At 36.9% G+C, this 24332-nt stretch overlaps 1 protein-coding gene across 33 annotated transcripts in view; it reads right to left on the reverse strand.

The window, feature by feature from the left end:
• The window catches only part of SORBS2 (sorbin and SH3 domain containing 2), a 215393-nt gene that overhangs the window by 160829 nt on the left and 30232 nt on the right, over positions 1 to 24332 (reverse strand). For 21 of the 33 annotated variants that reach the window (XM_072776011.1, XM_072776007.1, XM_072776013.1 and 18 more), the window contains exon 2: positions 19278 to 19419. The gene's annotated coding sequence lies outside the window, so the exon portion shown is untranslated. Of the gene's footprint in view, positions 1 to 19277; positions 19420 to 19791; positions 19983 to 24332 lie in introns of those variants that run through there. The other 12 variants (XM_072776009.1, XM_072776038.1, XM_072776042.1 and 9 more) reach the window with 4 other exon arrangements.

A 24332-nucleotide genomic window follows, 5' to 3' on the forward strand; every position in this document is an offset into this window, starting at 1 on the left:
TCTACTCATGTTGAATATGTCCTGAATCCTGCATAACTTTAACTATACATGGTCAGCCTACAAAAATTTATCTGCTACATGCACTTATAGGTAATACAGGTTAACACCCAGGTCTGAATCTTGAAGAGAGTTTCCATTTCTCTCCTTTGGGATAGTTTTCTCATTGAACTACATGGAAAACCAGGAAGCTCACTAGTCAGGGGGCCTGATTTTCTACTAAGAAGACTTTAAGATATTGTCAAGTTTAGTTCACTTTTTTAGACTTCCATGGCTTCTATAAGATATTGAGTGTGTGCTAAGCCCTTCAGGAAGCATGACTTTAGAAAAAAAAAAAGCCTCTGATTATATTGTTACTTCATGATTAGCTTCAGAAATGAGACAGGAAATTCATGTATGTGACAAAGGCATAGCAGGACAAAATACCCTTATTGCCTTTCAAATTTTGATTTCTGGGAAGGAAAACACACACACCTCCTATCAAATTTTGGTCTTTAATTGTACATCATAACATTTAGAGATCTTCATGTTTCTTTTCATTGTTAACTTGATATTCAAGAGACTTCAGACACGAATGCCTTTATAAAATAATCTCAAAGTATGAAAACAGCATTTATCTTTAATGACACTTGCTTTGTACCAACACCACAATTCTATTTTTGACAGCTATTCTTAGACCTAGGAATTTGAGCCAATGTATTCATTCCTTCAAGGTAACATAATGAAGACATAGAGGCATAACAGTCTAGCAGAGAGAAATCAATTTGGTATAGAATTGCTCCCTATTATATATCACAGAGAGAAGTTAGTCCAGCTATTTCAAGTCATTAAAACATCTGCTTTTTCTCCAGTTAGATCTATACAACTGGATGGTAAAGATCAGGCATAGGTGTTTAAAAATGGTGCCATAATGGTAGCTCTCTTATTTTACTCTTATTATGGGAGTTCTCTTTAAGCAATAGCTTATACAAATTGGTTGGCCCACTGCTATGACTGAATGTAATAAACGGAAACTGCTATAGATTATTAACATAGAGGCTGATGACCAGAATAAATACTTCTATATTTGATATATCTTGGGTTGTGGAGAGACTATTGTTCATAGCATTACTCACATCAAAGCATGCAACCGTTCACACAATTAATAAGAAACTCTTGGCCCTAAACAATAATTCACAAATTGCCAATAAATCAGAATAATTTTGTTTGTATTATACCTCAGTGTTTTTTTTCAGTAAATACATTTATCAATACCCATTTTATATAGTTCAATGAAATAATCCATTCTTATAAAAGCTTTTTTAAAAAATAGCACCTTATTCCATGTAAATACTCAGCAGTCAGAATCATCTGCAGGAAGTACTCAGATTCATAGTGTTAGGTTTAAAGACTTCATTGAATGTAAATATTTCATTAAACAGTGGTGCTTATGTATTCAAGGGGTCTGGTGGCTTTGGAATATATGACCACTGGGTATATGGGGTATAAACAATGTGTAAGTTTAAATCAACAGGAAGAATAATCCACCAACAAAAAGAAACACTTCAGTTTTTCATGCCAAAGTCTTTCAGAACTATACTACTGTACTGCAAGCAGCCAGTGAGTGATCCTTTTATAAAGTGCCTCTCTGATCTCATCTCCAGTAATATCCTCTCCTCTGCAGCTTCCTTGCTATACCTCAAAGATGCAGTGACCACCTTAGGCATTTGCAGGGGCAGTTCGTTCTGCCTAGAACATACCTCCCCCAGAGAGCTGTATGCAGATGGCTGTCCTGTGCTGTCCTCAGCACATTCTCCAGGTCCTCCTCACTTTGCTATATGTTGAAGCATTTTTACTGTCTTTCCTACTATATAATTTCTTGTTCTCTTTATCTTCTTTTGTTTGTTTCTTACAGGGGAATATAAGCTCTTTGAGGGCAGGAATTTTTACTAGTGTTCTCTGATAAGTCCCAACCACTCAGAACAGCGCTTTCCTCTTAGGGTTAACTCAGATTGTATCTGCTCAGGTGAAGGACTTTGCTCTCTCTACAGTGATGAAGATGTTGGTGCTGCTCTAAGTTTAAAAATGAAGCATGACACACCAAAAGCCTGAGTGAAAGATAAGTTTCTTGCTTAAAGGTATGAGGAAGGAGTGAAAACTGTTTCTGCCTCATAAAAGGAGGGCACCTTTCAACTAAGAACCTCAAAGAGGTGATTGCTTTTTTTTTCTCAGTAATTATCATAATACCATGCATTATTAGGTTCTGTACTCTTTTCCATAGCTGAGGATAAAGTGCCCCAGTTGATCTATCTAGAAACAGAACAAGATGTGTGTGTGTGCGTTGGACAGGAAGAAGGGTATCTTATTTTAAGGGTTGAGCCACATGACTGACAAAGTATATTTAATGACAGTTGGTAGAACATAGATACAACAATTCACAAGATTTCATAATAGTGGTCAAATAAAGCTGAGAAGACCTAGAAAATTTATGAAATAGATGAATTGTTAAAGAATATGGAAAATGGAATAATTTGATAAGATTTAGCTGTGTTTGGATGAAATGCTGTAAGGACTTAACCCCAATGATAAATATCCAAAGATAGATGGTGGTACTTCAGATAGTTCATCAATAAAATAAATCTGTAAGATTCCATAGTTATAATTCCATTAATTGCTTGTATGCTCTTATGTTACTATTATATGATTTCAAGTTTATCACATTTTGCAATATCCTATACTTGTAATCAGCATTCTAAGTCAACTTTAGAAAAAAAAAGTCAACTTTAGTAATCAATTAATATTAAATATTCAACTTCTATAAAATACACTATGCCATTTCTGTTTTCCACTGCAAGATGGCTCATTGAAATGACATATACTCAAGAATAGCACAGCTTGGGGGACTCCACTTTGATTGATTTCTACTTTATTTAATTTCCACTGATTTCCACTTTATTTGACATATTCCTGTTCCCTATTCATGCCCAGATTTCCCAACTCTCAACTTCAACTCTTACATTAGGAACAATGGTTTAATTGTTTAATTATTGCCTAATATTTATTGAATTAAAGGCGACTCATCTTTTATTACTCTCTTTAACTCCATTCTATTACTGTCTATGGTTTAGCCAAACATGAGGCAGGACTAATCCGAAAAATTAACAAAACATATTTATACAGACATCCACTTTGTGATTTCAACAGCATTTTCTAGAGCAATACTGATCCCGGAAAAGAAACACCATAAAAGTACTCAGCTGCCTTTTAAAAATATGAATTTGTGAGCATGTCCAGAAAAATTAAAATGTGTAATGCATTAAAGACCATGTTTCCCACAGTGCATGCAGATATTATTATTTAGAAACACATTCTTAAAATAAATTAGCTTGTTGCTGATTTCAAAAATATGAGTAAGTATAAGGAGCAGAAGAAAAAATTGTTAACAATCCTACTCTGAATAAGTTGTTACCATACTATGAAAACGGAAAATATTTTAAATGATTAGTATTTCAGTTACATAATAAAAATGAACAGATATAACCCCAACCACAAGACTTAATTCACATACACTCACACACACACACACACACACACACACAAATTTGTTTTGGTCTATGGTAGAAACACATCCTTTATGTTGAAATTATGTATTTCTTTGAAATACAGTTAAAAGTGAGAAAGAAAACTTTAAACATTTTCTTTTGCTTTTAATTCATATGCCTCAAGGCAAACACCTTGAACACATGTCAAAGTACTCAAATTCATAGCTGCAGTCAGTAAGGTCTTTATTCATTGAGAAATTTTGTTTCAATATCCCTCTGTTAGACTTTTTCTTGGATGTTTATCTTGAAAATCCTTACTCAAAGCTGAAATAAGTTTTTCTCCAAAGTCACATTCATCTTTCATAGGTCATTTCAGAAATCATACTCCTTCAATATTTAAATAGGAGCAAATACAGCACTATCTCTATAACCCATGGAGAATTTATATATAATAGGATACCTAGCTATCATTCTAATGATGTTTTCTCCACGGGTCAAAGGTCATCACACAAATAGACTTGTATTTAGAGAGTAGATAGATGTTCATGGTGGTAGCTGTTCTTAGAGAAATCACACCCCAAATCTCTTTATTCTTCACTCAGAGTGACTCACAAAGGGGGCTCTCATTCTAGGAATAATGCAACACCTTTTCTGATTCCTACCCCAATAATCTATCTTCTCAATTATTTCCCCAAGTTCTAAATCTAGAAGTCTTTGTGTCATTGATTCTTGGTTCTCAAAATTGCAGACTGCTCTCAGCCTCCTGCATTTTTCTTTCATATTTCTCTTTGCAATTTCAATCACGTGGCTATGGTAATTACTTCCCAGCAACTGTCTCCCACAGCACTGTGGACAGAGTACCAAGTAGACTCTCAACAAATGGTTATTGACTAATGCCATAAAGACAAATGATGCCATAAATATTAGATGATCCAGAAGATTGATATTTCAGATTTTATCCTTTATATCATGCTATTCAAATGAAATTATGTTTACTTTAATTATCATAGCAATTCAATATGTATCATAATAATTCAATGACCTTTCCTTGCATATGATTTCATCTCCTGTTTTTGTATTTTTACCTAACATTATAAGCTTCATACATTTAACACTTGGCTGTGCTTATATTTAAAAAGAATGATCTTACAGATACATCAGAAAGGGAGGAAATTAGGAGTTTAGTAGTAAAACCAAATAATGTTTTAATTCACAATAATAGTGAATTTCAATGCCTTAAGCAATTTCATATTTGTTGAATGAAATATTGTCATATCATCTTTTCATATTGCTTTAGTCACTTATTTTACTATTTAGTTTTGAAGATATGTATAATTTGTTTGATTTAAATCTCTATTTAAAATAATTTGTTTCTTAAAGCCTTTTTCCGCTACCACATGAATCATAGGGAGCTTGTGGTTTAAAACTTTGTGTTCTGGTCATAATCTAATTTTTTCAACAGAACATTTAGCATTTGCCTACAACCATCACATCAGTACATAATAAATGGTAACAAAGCAGGTGATTTGTGAACACTGTCATAACTCTGTCAGAAGGAGAATCTTGAGGACCAGGGTTTTTTGAGATAAGTAACAGGACTGACTTTGGATCTCTGGCACAGTAAACCACACCCTTTTCCTACTAATGAGTTTGGAAAAGTTGCCAGCTCTGCCTTTTATCTGGGAAAACACAGGGCTATTGATGCCTAAACACCATGCACAGAATTTATTTCCATTGTTTGACATGGTCATCTTTCCTGGTGCTTAAAGCCTGAAGAAAAAGCAAAGGGAATGTATTTACTATATGATAGGGGAGTTTAGTAGATAGGAAATCCACATGCAAAGTGTTTATTTTGTTAAAATAACTCTAGCTTCAAGTAAGACGTGTGTGTGTAGGTTGAATCAATTAATAGGGACTTAAACTGGTACGAAGAAAAACATGAATACTTAAGGTTATAATCTTGAGTAACTGGGTGACACAGTTATTAAAATATAGACCTGGAAGAAGATCAAGTTGGGAGCTGGAAGATGATGAGTTTTAGAAGTATTGAGTTTGAGGTGCTCTGCAGACGTTCATATGAGATGATTACCAGGTGCTTGGATGTGTGAATATGGAAGACAGATCAGGGATAGAGACATAGATTTGGGGATTATCATGAAGGAAGAAACAGGTGAAATCAGGAGAGACTGAACAAGAGGGACAGAACCCAAGGGAATATTTTTAAGGTCAGGCAAAGAAAGAGATACCTGTAAGCAGAATTGAGGAGTAATCAGAGAGACTGAAGGAAAATACTCCAGTGTGACAGAAGACAAAGGAGAAGGGATTCTAATGAAGGTCAGAGAAGCAGCACTGTCTAATGGTAATCTGAAAGTCCTTTTCTCATATTTGTTTCCAAGTATTACTCTGTATTAGGAATGTAATAATTTGTTTCTTAGCTTTAGTAACAATGACATGAGGAAATTCAAACTCTCAACTCTGGAAAACAAATTGAGGGTCCCTGGAGGGGAGGTGTGTGGGGGATGGGATAACCAGGTGGTGGGCATTAAGGAGGGCACACGATGTATGAACACTGGGTATTATAAGCAACCGATGAATTATTGAAAACTACATCTGAAGCTAATGATGTACTCTATGTTGGCAAATCAAATAAAAAGTTACTCTTTGTATTATTAGAACTTTACTATTTCTCTCAATGTGTTTATTGTTAACCATTTAAATATTTTTTTATATACTTTAGTGGAATTTACTTAGAAACAAACTATTTTTTTCTTTGAATCTTATGATTTAAAATAATGAGATTTTTTTGGCTTGCACTGAATTTTCAGATTACATGTAAAATTACCTGTAAAAACAACAACAACAACAACAAAAACAGAAAAAATTATTCAGTATTAGCCATCATTGGTCAAAACTCCTAAAAAGATAGTGATGTCTGCCAGCATCTCCATTTTAGCATATTGGAATGACTTTCTATATAAAACAAATAGGAAAAAATCAGAATAAAAATTCTCAAAATTAAACATTGATTCTTACCAAATGATAATGAAAAATCATTAGGTTTTTTCTCCCCTGTGATGTCCAAGAAGTGCTAAGTATAAAAATTAAGAAACAACTGTACATATGTATGTTTTCAAAATAAGTTAAATGTCAAGAAATTTATTGTTACAGTCTTTATATTAAATAGAGGCAATACTCGCTTTGTACAGTATCATGTTAACTGGGAATCCATGCATATCTAACTGTATCTTTGGTCCTTGGCAACTGAGAGGATTGCCTAAATATTATAAAATCACTTTTCATAATCTACTGCATAGAGCATCTTAAAGCAGTAATCCTTTCTTCTCAATCTATTATATCAGAGCCAATATTAAAAAGATAAGACAAATATACCTATTCACTGTCAGATCCAATCCCCGTTAAAATTTCCATAAAGCATAATGACAAATTATTTAATAGCTTAAAGAGTAAATATCACGTTAGGAGGTTCTAAGAATTGTATATAACAAGGTCTTATGGAACAACACACAATAAAAAATGATCATGATTGTAGGTTACAATAGATTCTTGTCTGCTAAGGAACTACATTCATTTTCTTCTCTAATTCACCATTCATAGAAAGTTTGGACTGTAGGCAAAAACATGATACCATCTGTTGTATTGTTTCTTCTTCACAAATTTTCAGAAAATCTGGGACAGATTAAGTAAAAAATTAATATTGTCTCTCAATATTAGCAGCTGAGAAACATGTTTAAAACTCTATTGTGTTTATAGAATACTTCTTAAACTTAAGGCATGGGAGATAGAGGGAAAAGACTTTTTGATGAAGGTCTTTATTCAGCATTCAAAGGATAAAGAGAATAATATAACAAATATCCATGTACCCACCATTCATCTTAAAATAGTGGACATTTGAGTTCAGTTGAAGTCTGTTGTGAATCTTTCCGATTGAAAGAAGCATCCTCCTGGCCTCTGGCGCCTGACTTTCATATTTTTCAGTCCATATATTTCTGTGTACTTTTATGATACAGGTTTTTGACTGATGCTTTTTTTTAAAGGTTAAAGCAATTCCTCCCTATGCTTAGTTGTGAATTTTTTTCAGTTATTTTTCTTTTATTATTATTTTTGATCTTATTTATTTATTTGGCAGAGAGAGAGAGCACAGCTGGGAGAGTGGCAGGCAGAGGGAGAAGCAGGCTCCCCGCTGAGCAGGGAGCCCAATGTGGGGCTTGATCCCAGGACCCCAGGATCATGACCTGAGCTGAAGGCAGATGCTTAACCGACTGAGCCACTCAGGCACCTTTGGTTGTGAATTTTTATCTTGCAACGTGCTGTCAATTTTTCCCACTGAGGTTGGTCCATAGAGTGTACGGTTTAAACCCTCAAGCCCCATATGATTCACATATAATAGGAAAAGGAGTCTCTCAGAAATAAGTGACTGAGACGCTGTAAAAAGATCCTTATGACAATATCTCATTCAATGAATATGAAATGCTTAAGGCACTAGAAACAGTTATGGTCACTGGAAAACAGTATTTGGTTTGACTAGTAAACTCCTAATTGTCTTCCCTTCTGATTTATAGGTAGACCATTCTTCTTAATTGATAAGCCCAGTCAAGTGTTAAATTTACCAAGCTATGATGTTCACTGAAAAATACAGAATGATTTCTGCCAAGTGTTTTTACATATATGCTCTTAGTTATTCAGATTATTATTATTTTTTAAAGATTTTATTTATTTATTCATGAGACACAGAGAGAGAGAGAGACAGAGACAGAGACAGAGACACAGGCAGAGGGAGAAGCAGGCTCCATGCAGGAAGCCCTACGTGGGACTTGATCCCAGGTCTCCAGGATCAGGCCCTGGGCTGAAGGCAGTGCTAAACTGCTGAGCCACCCAGGCTGCCCAGTCATTCAGATTATAGATTAGAAAAAGGATACATGTAAATATATAAAATTCTGATGTGGGCACAAATGACTTTTAACTCTCAATGCTTTTTGTTTAATTTCAATATCTAAAATAGATAAAGTGTTGTAAAGAAGATAAAAATCTCACTGCAATCACGTTTTCTCACCTCAGCAAAGAAATTATCACTTTGTTTCTAGACAAGTTTTTACACGTTTTTACACAAGCTATGGTTAGTAAGTGATGGATCTTCCCCTGTGAGACAAAGCTTGAGTCCCAACTCTGTGTTAATTTTGGAACATGAAATATATTCATTAATTTTTAAAGTTGCTCAAACACATGTTAAAATAAAATGTATTTTGTATTGAAGACCAGTAATTATCTTAAAAATTACTTTTTTTGTAAAAGGCAACTTTCATTATTCTTTCCATGAAAAATCATCCAATGCCTACTGAATTTGCTTTTTCACTCAGTTTTTATTTTTCTTATTTTTGAAGTTTATCATAAGCCACAGTCTTCTGTGTTATCAATGCAAAGTTCAGAAACTTGTTTATTCTACCTTTAGTTTTATTCTGCTGTGACTGAAAATAATTATATTTGATAGAAAACGAAAATTTCAATGATTTAACTTCTTGGCAGAAATAGTAATGGTTAACTATTGATTTTAATAGTAAACAACTTATAAATAATTGCATTGTTATATAAAAGCAACATGTTAAAATTTATGTTATATGTAAATAATTTATATTTCAAATAGTTTATCTAAAATTCTATTTTAGTTAAATGAATAGAAATATAAAACAATTCATATTCTAAATTATAAAATGAGCTTTATAGTGTGCAATTTGATTTCTTATTTAAACTCAGTCACTAAGAGGTGATACTCTGGAAGCTATATACTTCTCCAAAAGTTAGCATTTTATCGCTATGTATAGTCAAGGACAATAACTACTTCTTCCTTGAGAATTAGACATGGATCTCTTAGTTTGACATTTAACACCCTTCTTGAATTAGCACAAAATTTCTTTATTTGTCTCCAACAGTCCACTGCTAAATCTTTCTATATAGGCTCACTGTTCACAGATTGTACATGAAGGTCAATCAGATGCCAGGCCATACCTTCTAAACAATTGGCTCTGCTGCTACCACAGGATGGTGTTTCTAATATAATTGCACATTTAGATAGCCATATTTGTTATTGGATAATTTTCCATTCTTAACCATGGTCTTAGTTTCAGTATAATAACAATTTTTTAAAGAGTGAATACTTTCCTAGTAAAAAAGATAAATGTAGAATAGAAAACATTTTTTTAGAAAACATTTTTGATCTTAGATCAAAAGTACATTTCTTAACTGCATTTGGTTGCGTCTTAATCTCAGCATAATAACAATTTCTTAAAAGAGTGAATACTTTCATAGTAAAAAAGATAAATATAGAAAACATTTTTGATCTTAGATCAAAAGTACATTTCTTAACTGTATTTGGTTGCGTTTTAATCTCAGTATAATAACAATTTATAAAGAGTGAATACTTTCACTGTATTTGGTCACATGTTCATTAAGTTCACTTAAAACGTATCCACATGTAGCTTTTTCAACATTCTTGGGTTGTTTTTAATAGTAAGAATTTGCTCTAAAAGTTGAATGCTGCAGTTTTAAAATATTTAAATGGTCAGTTCAAACAAATACAAAACTTCTGAACACTATTTGGAGTGTTATATTCAAAACCAACTAAATTTCTTAGGTTGGCAAAATTGAACAAGAGAAGTACCACTGAGCTGAATGCATGTCAAGAGCAGTGGCTGCACTAGAATTAAACTAATTCAAAGTTGTACTTGGACTAGGATATGCAACAAGTCAAAGTAATCAAAATATAATGCCATAAAAACACATGCTGTACATGTGTTTTTCCATTGAACTCAATTCAGTTTCTTTTTTCAGGCCCAATTTAGATTTAGAACAAGAGACTAATATTTCTATTCTATCCTTTTGAATACTTAATTGACCCTTTATAAGAGAATACATTATTTTTCTTAAACTGTGTCAAATTTCTAAACATTATTATTATTATTATTATCACCCTGTATCTTGTTTCTATCAGCCTAGTCATAACCTTTGGTTCATTATATCATTGGCACAATAATATCTTTCTCTGTAATCTTCACCCCTTTTTTGTTTATGTTTTTTTTCTCAGTTAAGTACAGAAAGTCAAAATTTGTTATAATTCAGAAATACCTCCCTCATTGCTTGGGCTAATCATTTTCTTTCTTTCTTTCTTTCTTTCTTTCTTTCTTTCTTTCTTTCTTTCTTTCTTTCTTTCTTTCTTTCCTTTCTTTTCTTTCTTTCTTTCTTTCTTTCTTTCTTTCTTTCTTTCTTTCTTTCTTTTTCTTTTCTTTATTCTTTCTTCTTTCTTTCTATCTTTCTTCTTTTTTTTTAGAGAGAGAGAAAGAGCACACATGAATTGGTGGTGGGGTGGGCAGAGGAAGAGGAAGGAAGAAAATCTCAACCAGGCTCCGTGTCCAGTGTGGAGCCCAATGCAGGGCTTGATCCCATGACCTGAGCCAAAATCAAGAGTTGGATGCTTAACTGACTGATCTATCCAGGCACCACATGAACTAATCATTTTCCTATTATTCTTTGACTATTATTTCTAACCTACTTTATATGTTTGTATTTTACAACTGGGTAGAATGGCACACTTTGAAAAATCATGGCATGAAAGTCAATCTACCATTTGCTATTTGCTAGGGACATAAAATGGATGATACCACAACTTACCTGGGTGTCAGGGTCCTCATGTAAACACTGGTGAACATAATGCCTGCATGACCAACCCCATATTAATAGTAATACCACCCTCGATTAAAATGCACAATCAAGCAAATCAAAGTAATTATTGAATATGAAATAGCTATGCATTTGGTGAAACAATAAACAGACAACCTATTATCTCTGATAATACTGAATATTAAATAAAGTTATAGGCGCAATCATTTTGCAGGTAGACTTTCAGTTTCTAGGGCAAAGTCTAGTTGAAGATGGCAGTATGGAACAGTCCTGATGGTTCATGCTGTATGGCAGCTGATCTCCTTTTCTTATTTCTACTTTGCCCCCTTCTTAATCTGCTAATAATGTCTGCTCTATGCTTATCTCCCTAATCATCTTGAACACTGGACAGCATAGTACTAACATATGGACCTAACTGTAAAAATTTTCTTCTCAACCAATGAACGCTAACTCAATATACCTTTCCAGGGGTCTCCTGTCATACCTAAGTTTTTGCATACCAAATTTATGGATATTCTTGGTCTACTGAGTTTTCTCTCCTCTAAGTCTTTATTCACAATCTTCTACTTGAATGCTCTTTCATCTGAACCAAGGATTCCATTCAAATACAGCTCTTCCCTCTGTGATAGTCCCTCTGATTTTCTAGTACTATCAAAGCCTGATTCTCAGTCCTAACTCTGTACTCCCATGGCACTATGGACCTCTGCATTGCCTATCTTCTTTTTTTTTTAATTTTTTTTAAATTTATTTATGATAGGCACACAGTGAGAGAGAGAGAGGCAGAGACACAGGCAGAGGGAGAAGCAGGCTCCATGCACCGGGAGCCCGATGTGGGATTCGATCCCGGGTCTCCAGGATCGCGCCCTGGGCCAAAGGCAGGCGCCAAACTGCTGCGCCACCCAGGGATCCCCATTGCCTATCTTCTGATGCATGTTCACTAGCTGTGTTGTCCAAGTCTTCTGGGAGACTGTTAAGCTGCATGTGGCACAGCTCCTTGAACATGGTTAGTGGCAAGGCTTGGCATGATTAGTTGCACATTCATTTAATGATCTTGATTGATCATATTTTAAATAATGTAAGGTGTTCTTACACCTATTTAAGGAAGAAACAATTTCTACCCTTATTTTTATTTTTAAAAAGATTTTATTTATTTATTCATGAGAGACACACACAGAGAGAGGCAGAGACATAGGCAGAGGGAGAAGCAGGCTCCCTATGGGGAGCCCAATGCAGGACTTGATCCCAGGACCCTGGGATCATGACCTGAGCCAAAGGCAGATGCTCAGCCACTGAGCCACCCAGGTGCTCCTGATTTCTACCTTTAAATAGTGCCTTTAAGACTTGAAGACCAGGGATCCCTGGGTGGTGCAGTGGTTTGGCGCCTGCCTTTGGCCCAGGGCGCGATCCTGGAGACCCGGGATCGAATCCCACATCGGGCTCCCTGCATGGAGCCTGTTTCTCCCTCTGCCTATGTCTCTGCCTCTCTCTCTCTCTGTGACTATCATGAATAAATAAATAAAATCTTAAAAAAAAAAGACTTGAAGACCATATCTAAGACTTCCAGTTTACCACCAAAACTAACAATAAAGTACAAATTTGATCATACTGGATTCAATTTGTTTCCAAATCACCTTTCCAATTCAGAAAGGTGAATATGTAAGGGCAGCATGTGTTCTATTAGTCTAAAAAATCAAGAAAGGCTATCCTTACATACGTATCAAGTTATTACCAGTTATAGACTGAAAATCCATAAACAAAAAGGACATTTTCTTCAAGTGAAAAAGTAAGTGGCTGATAGGGTCACATTTGAAAGTTAAAATAGACGCTCTGGTCTTTTATAACATTCTTCAATAAAAGGATCTAGAGCTCCTTGAAGAAGTGGCTGATTCTAGGACTGGGACAGGAAATATATACAATGAGCCTGAAGCCTCTTGTAGTACCAGGGAAAAATTCCTCACAATGATGGGACTATGTTAAAGGCCATAGCAGCTTAGTGAAAGGGTTGCCCATGGCTACCACTGGAGCCATTTGCACAACAGTTTGAGCAGCTATTTTACTTAGGTAGTATCAGATTTTAATGCAGACATGGAATACATATCCATGTATTCATACTGATATGAATGATTGAATTTAAATAAGCTGGGAAGAATAGAATTCTACCCCATGTAGAATTCCAAATAATTTATGCAGATACTCCATCAAGAAGAGGAGTATAACCCTCTACTCATTAAGTGTGAGCTGCAGGAAGTTACTGCCTCCAGAAGAGCACAGTTAGGTAAGAGGGAGAAAGAGTCACATTACAGTGGAGAAACCTGACAGACACTCCCTCAGCCAGGTGATCAAGGCCAACATCAACAGTGACACCTCATGTTGATAGTATGTGCCCTCGATATGACGTGATGAGAATGGCACCTTACCTCTGTGGCCTTCTTCCCAATAACCTGTAACCCCGGTCCAATCATGAGAAAAACATTGGATAAATTCCAATAGAAAGTTGTTCTACAATATACCTGACCAATACTCCTGATCAAAGTCATCAAACACAAGGAAAGGGTAATAAACTATCATAGCTAAGAGGAATCTAAGAAAACATGAGGACTGAATGTAATATAGTACTCTGGATAGGATCCTGGAACCGAAGAAGGACATGAGGTATAAACTAAGGAAGTAAGAATATTAACTCAAGTTAATGATGTATCAATATTGTCCACTAATTGTAACAAAGTTACCATATTAATGTCAGATGTTAATAATAGGAGAAACTTGGTATGGGGTATATGGGAACTCCGGTCCCATCTTCACAGTTTTTCTGCAAACTTAAAACTGTTCCAAAATAAAAAGTTTGGTTAAAAAAGTAGATATTTTGTTTTGACCTGAGAGGCTTCCCTCATATCTACTTTATTTTTATCCTAGTATGAATTATTCAACAGTTACTAAATATAGCTCTACCTGTGGCACACATGCAAATGCTGTCCTAACTCAGGCGGCCATGGGCTAGCTTTGTATGTGTATGAATCTCATAGCCCCCCAGAGCTAACTCCCTTGGACTTTTTACTCCTCCAACAACTCAAGAATGGCAAAATGTGCAGGGAAGACCTTTGTTTCTCCTGGAAAAAGAGAAGGGGAAATAATAAAGAAGAGCCATGAAAAAAGAAAAAAGAGAACCAAGACACTCAGAAAAGGCCTTCTACCCAAGTATAGAGGAAAGGGATCTCCTCCTCCCATCTCCATCCTGACTCTAGCCAGTGGCCCAAGGGGGCTGCACTTCCTAATAGGTACAGGAGTGGTTTAGAGGGTTACTGAGGTCTCCTACCCTATGATCCCCCAGGATAAAGCTCCGGATAAGAGTGGTATTAAAGAGACTTGACTATTCCCAGATGGCAGTCTTTGGATTTAAACCTACAAGAATTGCCACACATCCTTGATAAGTAGGAGAAAGCCTTAAGATCTTTGTGGTGTTTTGGTATTATAATTATTAAAGCATTATTTAAAGCCCTACTTCTTATGTCACAGAAAATTATAATATCCAAATAAGAAATAAAAAATTTGTTGGAGAATGATGACTTTCTTGAAATGATTGTTTTAGCTGCTTAAGGTAAATAACCCTCTTCGGCCTATGGCGGGGGAGGGGCACCCTATTGTGTCATCATGGTCTGATATGGTATCTACCACTGATATCTATCACTGACACTAAAAAAAAAAAAAACCTAATGTAATATTATAAATATGGGCTATATTAAATATATTCCTTAAATACTACATGGACTCCATTTTTCTGACAATAAAGTAAGCACAAGAGAAGATTTTTAAGTGACTGAGTTTTGTGTTTTTTAATGACTAGTGAGATCATTTTTTAAAAGATTTGATTTATTTATTTGAGAGAGAGAGTGCACAAGTGGGGGCATAGTGGGGAGAAGTTAGAGGGAGAAGCAGACTCCTGGCTGAACAGGGAGCCTGATGTGGGGCACGTTTTCAGGACCCTGAGATCATAACCTGAGCCAAGGGCAGAAATTCAACCTACTGAGTCACCTGGGCGGCCCTAGTGAGATCATTCTTGGAAGAAGGTCCTTTCATGATTTAAAGAAACATTTGCATATATACAAATTTGATGTTTATTTTCAGCCTGATATTTTTACCCTTTCCCTTTTTCTATTTTTTAATGGATGATAGTTTTTGAAATATCAAACTCTTTGTACTATGATATATTTAGGGAGAACCCTCTAGTAGGATGGTCCTGAATTGTTTTCTCCCGTTTCCTTTACAATCCCATTTGAGCATCTTTCTTTCCTCTGCTCTCTTGTATTAGTTTTGGGATTACAAAATCAGATATGGTACATTATGAATAGTGAAATCAGTGTTAAAATGCAGCTCCTACACATGACCCCCAAGTTTTGTTATTGTCAGCTTTTCAAATGCCTTATTCAGTATGGGATCAATCACAGTCATTTTGTAGATCACCTGATAAAAATGCAAACTGTATCTTTAATAAAACACTCTATTATATTAAGGATAAGATTATAAAATTTTCAAAATGAAGTTTTTGATGGTAATTTCATTTTATAATGAATAACCATAAACCTCACTAAATTTAGTTGAACTAAATCTTTAGGGAGGTCACACATTTATTTTTATGAAAAGCCCTCAAATGACTTCAGAAATCCTCCAACTAATAAAGAGACATCAACTACGACAACCACCTGTAATGTCACAGTAGCATGAACATCTTTCTGAGACTGGCTTATGCAAGTTCATCTACAACGACGTCGGTCTCCTAATCGGTCATATCTTTATCAGGGATTATTCACCACTTCTGGAATCCTAATGATCAGAATGTAATCCTTGGTGTCTTTAATGAGAAAAATAATATGCCTCCCCCTCCCCAAATTCAATGTTTGGCCAATACGTAAGGTCAACAAAAGAAAGGAAAATTTTTTAGATCAGGAGCTTGACTATTTTTTGTTTTAGATGTGACAGATTCGCTGAACAAAGCTCACAAATTCCCTGTTCCTCTGTATCCCCGATTTCCCCAATCAGCGCACACACACACACACACACACACACACTCACAGACACACAACCCTTCACAGCCCTGTGCCATCTGACTGTTAATACACATCAGCTCTAGGTCAGCCAGCTTTTCTGAAGGAAATTAACTCTGCTGAGTACTCCTTTATTCTCAGTATATGTTACATTACAAGTAATAGTACTGAACTTCTCAATGCTTACAATGTTCCCTAGGAGTGTATCAGTTGAGCTGGTGGAAAAAAATATCTGGAAGTTTATTATTTTTCCACCAATATATTTGACACCACCTTTGGAGGGGGAACAAAAGGCATACTGTCAAACGGATAGACCTGGACAAAATGTTACTGTTTGTTCCTCACGAGCACAGAGGTATATTTAAGCAAAGAAAGACATTCCATGACTCTCCTGGGACTTCCTTCCTTCAGCTGAATTATACCAACATGTTCACACCACTGTGGTTCAGACTGTGTTGGAATTTAAAATGCAGACTTCTATTTGCCAATGTTTAAATACCACAGCTATAAAAATTCATATTAGGACTGAACTTGGCCTTAAAATATCACAGGACAAATGAAGAGTTTATTGGAAAAAAATGTGCGGACACATGAAGTTACAGTAGAAGATATGAAAATAAGAGATGCCCTTGTTTGACAGATTCTGCACTTACACAAGAAAGCCTCAAAGTCACCAGAAGTCACCGGGTTTTGGATTATGTTTCAAATCCGGACTCACTGACATTCATGAAACTTTTGGTACAACGCGGGCCAAGTTTCGAGCGAGGCTGGGCCTAATACTTCTTTCATGTGGAACCTGTGTGGAACTCAGTTGGCTTTGGCTGGGTCTCACCTTGAGTTTCACATCCAAACAAATCCAAAGTTTCAGAGTAAAATTAAGGGTGAAGGGAAACAAAGAAACAGACCAACCAACTCCGCCACAATGACAAAACCGAGAAAAGATGGCTTCCTGGAGAACAGAAGGGCTGTCATCTTCCAAACCCATTTCATCTTGGCACCACTGGATCCTGCAACTAAACTTGTATTGCTTCAGCAATTCATTTGCACTCCGCTATGCCAAATCAAGACTTCCCAGTACTAAGGGGGAGAAAATTCTAGGCCCCCAAAGGCCCCAGGAAGCTGTGAAGCACGTGCTCAAAATAACCAGAGGATTTAAAATTTTGGCTGTACGCAGAAACGAAATGATGACTACGCTCCTTAGAATGCAGATTTGGAAAGGAAGAGGTAGCAATTCAACGTCCGACTTTTGGAAATTAAAAGAAGAGGCTGACTGAACACCCCTGGGTTTTCCCACTAAATTCAAATTCTAGAGGTTATGTTGCATCTATGCCTAATGTGGAGGGGCCTCTCCCACAGTGTTCTCCAGAGCTCCGCCCCCTGAAAACTCGTCCTACTGGCCACTTGCTTCCTTTTTCTTAGCAAGGTGCAGAGTACAGAGAGCAGATTGTGTCAGCTGTAAGGAGCCCCAGTCCTTGGCTGGGACTGGAACAGTCTCCTGACAGGATTAGGCTCATTCTACTCCTACCCTGCAACACAACAGGCAGGGCCAGTGTGCCAGGGTATGCCAAGCTCAGCCTCTAGCAGAGGACTTTGAAAAATAACAAATCAGTGTAACAAACACATGAATTTTCTTTAAAGTAAAGAGAGCATTTAAAAGTCAACCGAATGGAAAGAAAGTGCTCCATTTGGTCTATTTTTTAGGAAATGCACTTTTCTAGAAAAATTTCTTATCCCTCATTGAGCAGTTTTTTTTCTTTCTTTTAATTTTTTCTTCTTGTTTTATATATGTGTGTGTATATATATATATATATATATATATATATATATATATATTTTAAAGTTATCCAGAAGATCACAGTGGGTTTAAAATGCGTATTTTCTTTTGACATGTGGTCTGAAATACCAATAAACTTCTTTGGAGACAAGAATCTTTAAATTCCAAGGATGTTAGTGTCCATGTTAAAAAAGCAACATTAGGCCCCAAGGCACCCTGTAATTCTGAGGCAACAGGGCACTCAAGGGAGGGGTTGATAGATTCGGGCTGTGTGCACTGTCCTTCGCTGCTTTCACACACATCTGTGTGCAGGGCGGGGGCAGAGAGTTGTCATAAAGTCTACACAATGAGAGACTTGGCCATAAAAAAAAAAAAGTCTTTTTCTTTGAGTTGGGGGTTCCTATACAAGTCAAACCTAAGACATCATCAATGAGGAAACCCGAAGCCCAGTGGATTATTGAAAGGAAATGGTATCAAAGCATTAAGCAAACAACAACAACAAAAGACTTTTTACTGAACATAGTAAATACCCACAATCAAAGTAAATGCTGTGTTTGTGGTTAAAGTCCACAGATCAAAGTACTTTGCAAAATGTCAAGCTTGAGCACAAGGAAGGAGGAGAGAAGTGCAGAAAACTCACCCAAATATTGTACTGTCCCCTTACAGACAGACCTGCCAGCAAGAGACCTTCGGCTAGGTAAGGCATTTGCAAAACTGTCACCTGAATGGTGCTAGGAACATAAAATAAACGACACACACAAATAAAAAAAACCTGTTCTAATTCCACACTCACAAAGAACAAACCAGAGACGAAAGAATAAAATAAAATAGAGCTGTCTCATTGTCCTAAAAGACCAATTGCTAACATTTTCTTTGCTCAGGTGCTAACTCTTTTTTTTTTCCCTTTTTTTTTTTCAGTGCCCTTAGAAAGTCAAAAATAACTAAACAGTCTAAACAACAAAATTATGATGTCTGGAAGCCCCTCTCACTGTCGGCAATCAGGTTAATTAGAGTTTGGATGTGGCTCAGTCACAGGCGAGTGTGTATTGTGGGTCAACATGACAGAGCTCTGAGCAAAGTTTAAAAGTACAGCCACAAAAATGCCCAGATGCCACTGCTGTATTCCAGAACACCGTATTTACCTGGAAATCGCTGGCAAACCCCCACTGATGTTCACTAGAAATGAGTTATTGAAAAGACATCCGTCATAAACATATGATAAACCAATGAGAGAATTCCAGAATAAAAAAGTCTTACCTACAGGCAGCCGGGGTTCAACAGTTGCTCTAAACAGAGGAAGTAGGAGTCAGTGGCCTTTTTACATGTAGAGATTGTTTATTTAGCCCTTTTTAAAAGGTCTTGAACTCCAGAAGTTTAAGATTAAGTCCAATCCAAGGGTCTGAAGGGGGGAAAAAAAACGCAAGAGAGAAGGCAAATGAGAGAGGGAAAGAATCCCAGCTGCTGGGTGGTGCTACTGTTCTGAGAGCATTTGAGCTATTTTCAGCATTCACAGCAGCCGGAGTTGTCTGCAAAGGGATGAAAAAGCCGCGCCTGAGTGGCCACCTCCCTCCCCCTTGCCCCACGTGGTGGGGGGGGCACACACCAGGAAACCCACAACAACTTGGTTCACTGTACAACCACTCATTTAAATTTTGAGGAAAACTGCCAGCACCACTGCAAATGACAACCAAAAAAAAAAAAAAAAAAAATCTTGAAGTCTTAAAGCAACACAGTGCCTTGCCATAATCCTCAAGTTTTCAGAATGACTTACCTGACCTGTTGAACAGAGGATGGTCTGTCTATGCCTCCTTGAGAGGCAAGATGTTTCTTCTGATAGTCACTTGCTTAGATGGGTCTTAAAAAATATTTTAGGTCTCTCTGAGGAGTATCTGTTCTCACCCTATCCTCCTTAAGACGGGAAGACAAATGGTTTATTTCTAGCACGCACCTAAATTTCCAGTTTCATCGACTAGGCTATTTTTGAAAGCTACTGGCTTAAGCTGTTGACATTTCTTATCTGTTGGCAGAGACTGGGGACCATTCAGTGACATGATGCAGACAGACACGGATCCCCTGCTTCTGCCTCCAAAGAAGTTATTCAGATTGGGTCGCCAACAACGACTAGCAGACTTTGAGCTTTCACTTTGTCTCTAGAATTATAAATGAAGATCTGGAAGTTCTGTTCATTCATTCATTCATTCATTCAGCAATTTATGTGGCAAGTACATCTGAGCCTCCCATATGCCACACATCCTGAGAATACAGTAGCGAGCAAAACAGTGGCCTTGCCTCAGAGGGTTTACAGCACACAGAGGCAGTGAGAATAAAGAATAAAGAGAATTTGTTATAATCTTTTACAACCTCTTTTTCACAGGAGGAGACTCTTCAAGGCAGAGCAACTAGAGATCAGGATTTCTTTCTACTCTGACTGAAGGAAGATACTATGGGTGGTCGTCAGACCAACTTCTGGCTTCTGTGGCATTACTGTGCCTTTTACAACAGCCCTTAGAAGGAAAATTCGTTACTTCCTACCTGAGGAAATATATTAAGTATTTTCTTAAAAGCCTTTAATCCATGTAGATGAAATCCCTGAACTCTTTCATCTCCCTGCTCTAGTCACATAGAAAATGCTTAGGTAGAGAGAAGGTACTGCTGAGAGCTAAGAGGAAGCAGGAGAAGATTCTCTGATCCTTCGTCCAGTGTGAAAATCACCTGTATGCATTTTATAATGAATGTTCTGAAGGTTGGTTACTAGATGCTCAGATCAGATCCAATTGTTTCTTTGTGATTAAAGAAAGACACTGGAACCGATTATTGAAAATACGGAGGCTAATGTGTGATAGATTAAAAAAAAAAAAGAGTTGTGATAAAATAGGGAGCTCCTTCAACTATCTTCCATTTTTACTAAAATTAAATTAAATTAAAATGTAGTTATTTCTATCTTAAATTTAAATAAAGAAGAACTATAACGTAAGTTTGAAATATCTAATCAAAATTTTAAAATAAGATTATCTTAAAAGCGTATAGTAGAGTTTTGGAAAATGTCTATAGAATCATCTATTTTTCTGTTCATTTATTTTAAATGGTCACATTTTAGTGTATCTTAAATGCTTGCCAGTTTAGAAAAAGGATACTTACTTGGTCAAAATGATAGATGGTGATTCTGGCAAATTCTACCCTAAGATAGAAATTCCTTATTTTTTTTTTTAACAGTTTTAACTTTTTCCTCAGATAGAAATTCTTTTTTTTTTTTTTAACAGTTTTAACTTTTTCCTCCATATAGTCATTTATAATGAAAAGAAGAATACATGTCGAAACTGGTCATCCTTGGGAAACTGTCAAAGTTAATAAAACGAAGACTACTAGGTCAACCATTACCTTTAAATTCCAAACTGCACTCTTTCTACACCAACACTGAGAGAAGCCTGTTGCCTCATGTTTAAATATTGTTAGGAGTCATTTTTTGTCATAGTCTTGAGGGGACAGGCTCCGACCCTGCTAGCTGCTTCCATTTAGGATGAGCCACATGACTCACCAAGCTCCCGTTGTTCCCCAGGGGTCCCAACTATCCAAACAGCCTGCCAGTTAGCACCTCTCCACAGATCTGATGTCACAGAAGAGTGCAAGTTGGACTTCACGCATATTTTTAAAAATTAGAGGGTAGCACATATGGACTTCTCTACTCACCCAACTACTATGACTTTTATAAGTGACTGATGTCTTAGCAACTGTACTAATAGTACCAATACTAATGATTTTATTTCTATTTTTTCTCCCTTTCATTTTTGTTTTTACAAATAAAATGATTTAAAATAATTGGGTAATGCTTGTATTGGAATGGGCTTCCTATCTCAGCGAAACCCCAGATAGGACTTTAACATCACTTCTCCCCTGTGTAAAGTGGAGATGAAGCCATACCAATCCACAGCACCAATCCATAGGGCTTATATAATAATGCACATAAAATGCTTAATTCAGTAATGCCTGACACATAGCATGTACTCAGTAAAAATTAATACTGTTATCACTGTTGTAAGTCTACTTGGCTGTCCAATATGGTGGATACATGGGCTATTGAACACAACATGTGGTTAGTCAAAACTGAGATGTCGTATAATTGTAAAATGCACACTGGATTTTGAACATAGTATGAAAAAAAGAATATAAACTATCATATTAATTTTTATGTTGACTATATGTTAAAATATTTCAGGCATAGTAGGTTAAATAAGCTGTTTTGTTAAAATTAATTTTACCTGTTTGATTTCATTTTGTAAAATGACACTTAGGACATTTTAAATTAAATATGTGGCTTGCATTATATTTCTGTTGGTGTCCTGTCATCTCGACCAGTGGTCTCAAATTGTAGTGAACATTGGAGTTACTTGGAAGACCTGTCAAAACGCAGATTGCTAGATCCCACCCTCAGTTTCTGTTTTAGTAGTTTGGGGGAGAGGCCTGAAATTTTGCATCTCTAACAAGTCCCCAAGTGATTCTTTTTTTTTTTAATTTTTATTTATTTATGATAGTCACAGAGAGAGAGAGAGAGAGAGAGAGAGAGAGAGAGAGAGAGGCAGAGACACAGGCAGAGGGAGAAGCAGACTCCACGCACCGGGAGCCCGACGTGGGATTCGATCCCAGGTCTTCAGGATCGCACCCTGGGCCAAAGGCAGGCGCTAAACCGCTGCGCCACCCAGGGATCCCCCCAAGTGATTCTTAACCACACTTTGAGAACTGCTGGTCTTGAGCCTTGCTATTTAAAGAATGGTCTATGGACCAATATCAAAGTCATCACTTGGAAGACACCTGGGTGGCTCAGTCAGTTAAGCATCTGCCTTCAGCTCAGGTCATGATCCTAAGACCCCAGGATGGAGCCTCTCTTTGAGCTCCCTGCTCAGTGGGGAGTCTGCTTCTCCCTCTCCTTCTACCCTGCTCCCTCCACTCATGCTGTCTCTCTGCACTCTCTCTCAAATAAATAAATAAATAAAATCTTTAAAAAACAAAGACAAATAAAAAAAGCCAAAGTCATCACTTGGTATCTTGTAGGAAATGTGAAATCTCAGGCCTCACCCATACCTACTGAATCAGTGAGTACATTTTAACACCATCCCCAGGTTATATGTGTGCACAGTGAAATTTGATAGAAACTAATATAGAGTAGTGACTCTCATTCCTGGGTAAACATGAGGTTTATCTGGAAAATTGTTTAAAATGCCAGGACACTGCCAGTACACTCTAGAGAGTTTGCTTTAACTACTCTGGTTGAAATCTAACATATGGAGAAAGCTCCCCATGGTGATTCAAATGTAAAAGCAAGCGCTGAGAGTTTAGTGGGCAGTGGCGCCCTCAGACCAGATGCAGAATTGTCAGGATCCAGAAACCAGACAAGTTCTGGGGGATGCAGTGAGAGGCAGATGTTTGGGGGTTGTCAGGTGCGAGGAGAACAAGACTTGAACAGGCTGGAGTTGGTGGAAACCACACAGCGATGGAGTTGGGTGAGTGTTGCAGCCAGCAGGGGGAGACGGGCAGGAAGCCTTCTGGCTTCTGCAAGTCTGACGGAAGTCCCCAGTTGCCCCAGCTTTGGAGTTGCAGAGAAGACTGGAAAAAGCAGAGCATAGCCCTGGTCTCAGAGGAACTAGAATACGAAGCCAAGCTTTATATGAGCAGAAAGGCAGGCTCAAAAAAAATAAGATGAGGACCTACTTAGAAAAAACCTGGTGGAAGTCATGAGTGGGACCAGCAGCTGTGTTAACAGAGTCTCTTAAACTCTCAGCAAGGACAGGATTGGTTTCAGAGGCTCGATCTGGAATACTCTTTCAGAGATGAGGAGGGGAAAAAATGAACAGAAATGTTGAAAGTCAGTTTAGCTGGACATTTCTTTCTCCCTTTCCATTGTGTGCAATAAAAGTTGAGACTGTTCTCAGCTAAGCAGTGGTCAAATCAAAAACAATATTTGCTAAGACACAGTTGATACAGACCAAACTGTCCTACAGGATATCTCTATCTCCACAGAGGATCTTGGTAGGTCATGGAACTCTCTGTTGCTAGAACCCCGAGGAAGATGGGTGTTCTGGAGCAGAGAGACCTTCTGTTATTCTTCAGTGCACTTCTGTTCCACCTTTAAATAAGTGAGCACTTTATTTGGAACAACCTCCCCAGTTTGCCAAATGACTCCTCACTTTTTCAGATGGCGCCGGAACCTTGTGTGCTCCAGAGGGCTAAAGAAAAATAAAATCCTCCCTGTAATGGAGAATGTGGGCCCACATTGGAGATATTTAAAACTCCTAATTCTGTATTCAGAGACCATTTGCA

This window comes from Canis lupus, chromosome 15 (assembly GCF_048164855.1).
Source record: "Canis lupus baileyi chromosome 15, mCanLup2.hap1, whole genome shotgun sequence".
Taxonomy (NCBI): Eukaryota; Metazoa; Chordata; class Mammalia; order Carnivora; family Canidae; genus Canis; species Canis lupus.